This window comes from Ovis aries, chromosome 5, assembly GCF_016772045.2.
Source record: "Ovis aries strain OAR_USU_Benz2616 breed Rambouillet chromosome 5, ARS-UI_Ramb_v3.0, whole genome shotgun sequence".
Taxonomy (NCBI): Eukaryota; Metazoa; Chordata; class Mammalia; order Artiodactyla; family Bovidae; genus Ovis; species Ovis aries.
Genome location: NC_056058.1, coordinates 39,147,448 through 39,154,609, shown reverse-complemented (window position 1 = coordinate 39,154,609; position 7,162 = coordinate 39,147,448). Strand labels below are relative to the sequence as shown.

Sequence of the window (7,162 nt, the reverse complement as noted above, 5' to 3'; positions counted from 1 at the left end):
TAAAATATGATAAAATGAACTTATTTATAAAACAGAAACAGATTCAGAGACATATACAATAAGCTTATGGTTACCAAAGTATACAAAAAATTATAAATGAAAGTATCTGAATCTCTTTCTTGTACATCAGAAACTAGCATTTCAGCATTGTAAATCAACTATACATCAATTTTTTTTAAAGAGTAAATTTTCTTGCCTTTCTTGCAAGTGATTTTTACCAATGACCAGTGACAATTTGCATAATTTTTATTTTGGTCACAGTATATAGTCTGAAATACTTGCTCCATCTTCCATTGGTAATTGTTGTACCCAATCTATTGTCTAATCAGGAGATTGACTTCGGACTCCTAATTTTGAAATTCTATATCCTTAGTAATTTGCTCACAAAAAAATGATGTGTACAAATCATTTGCATTATTTTATAAATAGTATTCACTCATTATTTTCCAGGTACAATTGATTTTATCATAGGAAATTAGATGCATGTTTATACTTTAGAAGTGCTAAAAGAGTGAAGGCAATTTGGGAGTGGTCTTAGAAACTCACTTGGGCTTCCCAGGTGGCACTAATGGTAAAGAACCTGCCTGCCAATGCAGGAGACAGAAAAAATGCAGGTTCAGTCACTGGGTGGGGAAGATCCCCTGAAAGAGGGCATGGTAATCCATGCCAGTATTCTTGCTTGGAGAATCCCATGGACAGAGAAGCATGGTGAGCTACAATCCATAGGGTCACAAAGAGTCAGATACAACTGAAGTGACTTACACACACACACAAACACACACACACAGAGAAATTCACTTAGAGGAAGTTACAAACTTCAGAACATATGCGATACTCCTATTCAGTCTCTAACAACCACATAGTATATTTTGCAGAAGCTCACCAGGAGGCTAATTTAAAATCCATGTCTACTAATGCATCTGCCTTCCTCAGATGGTAACTCCTTTTATTCCCTTCTTTTTTTTTCAAATACATTTGAATTCCTCTCATTGGTAAATGCTAGCCATGAACCATACATGGAATGGGATTCTGAGAAATATGGGTCTAGTTAATGCCTACCTAATAATAGCTTAATATATAAAGATTGTCACTTATATTAGAAATATTTTAATTTTTTGGATTTTATGTTTCTTTAAAAGGATGGTGATCTTAATGATAGCCCTTATATTCCAATTATTTCATTGATAATGAAAACTAGATATAAACCTGAGCTATCTTTAAAAATTCTAAAGTATTATTGTGCATAGAGCTTCCTCAAAGCTAGATAAAAACTTGAGTTATCTTTAAAAAATTCTAGAGTATTATTGTTCTTAGGGCTTCCTGGAAGTGATAAAGTGCTAGTGATAAAGAATCCACTTGTCAGTGGAGGAGATGCAAAAGAAGTAATAGAGGAGGGTTTGATTCAGGAAGATCCCCTAGAGTAGGAAGTGGCAACCTACTTCACTATTCTGTGCCTGGAAAATTCCATGGACAGAGGAGTGTGACAGTCCATGGGGCCGCAAAGAGCCAAACATGACTGAACAATTGAGCACACACACGTTTTGTGCATATGCTATTTTATTGCCCAAAGGAAACTTATAGAAAGGCTTAAATTCACAGAAACTATACAAATTAATTCCAAAATTGTTTATACACTCTCCCTTCCTTTTAGTAATTATAGTGCTAATATTATTTTTTTCTTTTTTTCTGTTTTGGTAACTTTTGCACAAATAAGTTTAGTTGTGAAAGGAGAGATGGACTTTCTCATTATATGTTGTAATGTTTTTGAGGCATGCTGAAGTCCCTCTCAAATGTTGATTTCTGATGAATTTAGATATTCACACTATATTTTAATTTTTTCTAAATAGATTAAAATAATTGTCAATCAAAACTTTAGTGATATTGAAGTTGTGTAGATGGAAAATATGGTGGTGACGATCATAGGCACTGAAGCAGCATTGTTTACAGTGTCTTACTTATATGAACATTAGCAGGTCTGAGGATTGAGTATATATGCAAAGTACTTATAACTCAGGTTGACACATACAAGTGAATCAGTAAATACTAATATGTTTAATATAGTACACAAATGCCCTAGAAAAAGCCCTTTGGCCCACCTTAAAATCAATACTACATCAAACATCTCACTGTGTGACCTAACCAACATCACAGTGTGACTTAATATCTTCCCATAACTCAAATTCACCTGGATGCATCTTTCTGAAATCAAGCTTAACTTCTGAGAAACAATTATCTGTTTCTCTGTATAGAGAAAAGCAAGAATAATATTTGAATTACAGTGTTCAGGGATACTTTAATAAAATATGTACAATAATATCACAAGTGCACAAAATCCACAATGGTGGATGCATTATTCCTAGTTGAAAAAACCTAAAGGACTTGATGTACATGAGTGATATGATATTCAGGAAATAGAATCACACATACAGCTGATTCACTTTATTGTAGAGCAGAAACTAATACAATGTTATAAAGCAGTTATACTCCAACTGAAAAAATATATATGTTGGCTGTTATATATTTCTAATTTGTGTATTTGATACGAGAGAAGGTAAAATAAAACTAAACAGATCAATTCATAGTCCTAATTATAGCTAAACTTCAAATTCATTTCCATATGGTGGAACTTTTATTATCACTCTGCAACTGCCACTGTCTTAAGGAATTTGAAATAATCAATTACCATGATTGTAACTGATTATCATTAATTGTATACCACTATCACAAAATCATATACATGGATCTGCATCCTCTTATTATCCCACTTTATACATGAAGAATGAAAGGTCAAATAACATATCTGAGGTCACTAAAAAATGGTGAAGGCTGGAAAGAATCCACTTGCTCTCTGGGACTTCCCTGATGGTCTGGCAGTCAACAATCCTTCCTTCCAGTGCAGAGGGTTCAGGTTGGAGCCCTGGTCAGGGAACTAATAACCCACATGCAGCATGGCATAGATATTAAAAGACAGTATTCTACAGTCACAGCTATTAAATTCTGAACTGGGATATTGACTTGGCAATTTTTGAGTTGTTGAGGTGGGGGAATTTAGTGCTGATAAAAATGATTATGAAACTGATTGATATTTTTATTCGTAAGAAAACAGACATTTAATTGGGGCATTTGAAGGCCAATAGAATGACTGTGTTACCTAAGGGAGGAGATTGGCAAACAAGGGATATGTTCCCTGAAGATTGTACAGATAAATTATAATTTGTCACACTCTTTATGGCAGAGAGATATCTGATGACTGTTTAACCTTCTTAGTTTATTGGTAATATGTGAACCTGACATTAAGAGATGAATCACTCTGGATATTTTCGTGTGCAATTCTTTCGTTCATGTTAATAAATTTCTGGTGATATTTTGAGTGAACAAATAAAATTTATAGCTAATATTTCTGAAAAAAAGTTGGATTTATTTGATAGCAAAAAAATTAATTGAAAAGCTTGGTGATGCAAGACAGTGTTCTACTTAGGTAAGTATTTACCTTTCCCAACATCATCAGCCTTGTTTTGCAAACTAGCTAAAAGTAAAATTAAGGAATAATTTATTCAAAGTTTTAGTTTAATATAAACAATACTTTTTAGTACCAGATTTGTGCACTTATTATGTGTAAGTTTTGGGGTTTTCCCGATGGCTCAGTGAGTAAAGAATCTGCTTGTAATTCAGAAGACACAGGAGATGCAAGTTCAATCTCTGGGTCTGGAGGACCCCTGAAGGAGGACATGGCAACCCACTCCAATATTCCTGCCTGGAGAATCTCAAGGACAGAGGAACCTGGCGGGCTTGTATAAGTTGAACTTCCCTATTGGTACTAGTGACAAAAAACATGCCTGCCAAAGCAGGAGAAACACTTTTGTCATGTTAAAAAAAAAAAAGATATAGGCAGTTAAATCGTCAGTCAAATCTGTAAATGTGTTTCTAAAAACATTATTAGTATATAAACCTATTGAAAATATAATTTTTCACCAATTTATGGGCTATCATATAAAATATCATTTGTGGAAATCATTTGAACAATATTAGGTATTAAGTATTATTGGACAATATTAGTATTAATCATTTTATATTAATACTAAAAGAACAGTCTGTGATTATGTCTACTTTCTTACATGTTAATTTTCACTTTGGATGGGCAAACAGAACCAAATACTCACTTCACGCAGTCTTGGACTTCAAGACCATCATAAACCAAATTATTTGGTGGTAAATAAGAGAAGTACCTTATTTGAAGTAACTAAAAATTTCAAAATTCTGAGTGTCTAAAGTCTTAATGGCCCTATAATAGCAGTATTTGCTGGATGATGAACATCAAATTAAGAGATGGCTAAAGATATAGGACAGCCTTTTAATAATTTACTTAATATTTTATAGTTCCCTTATCCTACCTAGACTCCATCTGCACCTGCCAGTGAGTAATATTCACTACTGACCCTGAAATATATACAGTTTTATACTAAATGATGCATTTATATTTAGATACAATACAATTAATTTACCCTCAGGGATTAAAGTGCATGTGTGTGAGTTTTTGTTTTTGTTTTTTAAATTTTCTCACAGAAGCATTTTTATTCACTTTCCCTTTTCCTTTGAGCAAAGTGTATGAAGCTTCACAGACACTTTTCATAAAGACCTGGGATAAAAACAGATGCCAAATAAAGCCTGAGTAAAGGTAATCTTTTTCTTTTTTTCTTAATTGAGATGGCTTATTTAAAGAAATTCTCATTCAGGAGTCAATGCCAATTTTAGTGAAATTTCTTATGTAGAACAACATATCTGATGGTCAGATTTCAAGCCATAAAAGCAAGTCACTATAGATTGTGACAACAAATAACTAACTACATTCTTCAAGGAGCAAGTCTAATTGTTTGATATTCTGCTTTATCATGTCACAAATTTGAGGGGCATCTTGAAAAATGTAATGTCTGTGCATAAGAAAATACTTCTCACATTGTATTTGAACCTATCAATGGAGTTTTTCTTCACTTTTTCCTCTAAAGACTAGATTATTTCTTCATTATATTAATTACTGTATGTTTTTTTACTCCCTAAGTTTTGCTGAACTAACCACACAGATGAAAATTACCAACCCAAATGGCTATATCAATAACAGTTGTCTGGTTTTTTGCTACTGTATTTCTTTTGCATAATATCAAGAGTCTTGTGACTATGTGGTATCAGTATTTGGAATCTGACTCAGAAAGCAGCCTGTTCAACACTGAACTTCTTTCTGTACTTTCTGGATGGTCTTAGATTGTCAAATTTAAAAAAAAAAAGTAAAGTAAAAGCAATCTTACACATTGTTTATTTAAAAACAGAACACCTTAAAGATTTCTCTTTTAGAGAAATTTGGTAACATGCTAAGTCTAGATCAGAACATTTGCAAAAATTTAGATCTAATTATAGTAGTTCTAATTCCCTTACTCTATATCTGTATAAAGTAGTTGGTCTCTTTGAGAGTCAAATTCATATTTTGAAATCAAAGAAAGTTATCTTTCAAAGTTGTTATAATGATCAAAACATGACATATGTAAACACTCAACACATTTTGTGTAGGTGTGTAGAAGATTACTTATTAATTTAAGATTGAAATCTTTATTTTATCTTTAGTACTTGGAAATTAGAACTATGCAAGACCATGGAATGATTTTAAATATGTGATGAATTTTTTATAGATAAATAGGCAGATCTATACAGATAAATACTTTTATTCTTTTAATTAAATTGTACTTAGAAAATTTCAAAAAGTTTACATTTTTCTTAAAATACTGCAAGTGTAGAGTACTTCTTCAGAAGTACTTATGAAACTGTCTTAAGAATTTTTGCACTAAAGCTGTGATAGTGACAACATTCTGTGGTAAAGACATAGAATTAAATGTAGTCAAAACTTTTATACATAAAATATATCATTGATATTTCTAAGAAAGAAAATGAAAGTGATACACTGTAAAATAAATGTGGACCTAAAGATATTTGTAAACTCTACCCAAGGAAATGAACTGCGATGGACAGAATGGAGATATGGAACAACAGGACCACTGGAACTGACTTTGTTCTCCTGGGGCTATTTCACTGCATCCTGGTCCCCAAGCTACTTTTTACTTTCATCTTTCTAGTTTTTCTTGTGGCCCTTGTTGTCAACATTATGATGGTGATACTAATTTGGTTGAACTCTAATCTCCATACTCCTATGTATTTTCTTCTCAGTCAACTTTCCTTGATGGACCTCTTGTATATCTCTACTTTTGTTCCCAAGATAGCCATTGACTTTTTGTCTGGACGAAACAACATTTCCTATACTAATTGTGGAATCCAGCTCTTCCTCTTCATGACTCTGGTGGGAGCAGAGTGCCTTCTCCTGGCAGTCATGGCTTACGATCGCTATGTGGCTATATGCCATCCCCTTCACTACTCCATTCTCATGTGCCCTAGAGTTTGCATTTTCATGGTGGCTGGCACTTGGCTGGGTGCACTAATCAATGCCTTTGTCCATGTTGTCTATGTTCTGAATCTTCCTTTTTGTGGCTCCAGAGAAATCCATCATTTCTTTTGAGAGATCCCAGCTCTCCTGAAACTTGTTTGTGCTGACACTTCTCTTTATGAAAATGGTCTTTTTATCAGTGGTGTTATATTTCTCCTCTTTCCAATATCTGCCATCATGGCCTCATATGGGCAGATTCTCTCCACAGTTTTAAAATTAGAATTAAACATGGGGATGAGGAAGGCTTTGTCAACTTGTTCTTCCCATATGATTGTGGTGATTCTTTTCTATGGAACTGCCATCATCAAATATTTTCTCCCCAAATCCTATCACACTGCTGATCAGGACAAAGTGGTCTCTATCTTCTACACCATCCTCACTCCCATGCTCAATCCCCTCATCTACAGCCTGAGAAACAAAGAGATGTCTGGAGCCCTCAGGAAAGTATTGAGAAGAAAAATAACCAAATAAGTTGATATCTACTGAGAATAGGAGAAGAAAGAATTGACCTTAGTTACAGAAGGATTTTACAGTAACAGAGATGAGAAATATATAGTCAACAAATGGTACTTTTCTGTAGACATCTCATGGTCAAACCACTTCACCTTATCTTTAGTGGACTGCTAATGAAACATAGCGTGCCTTCCTTCTATGCTTCATAAGATCCTCACCAATTTT

General features: G+C 33.6%; 1 pseudogene; it reads left to right on the top strand.

Annotated features, from left to right (window-relative positions):
• Positions 1–6,007: 6,007 nt before the first annotated feature.
• Positions 6,008–6,955, top strand: LOC114114942 (olfactory receptor 2T27-like; annotated as a pseudogene).
• Positions 6,956–7,162: the final 207 nt, after the last annotated feature.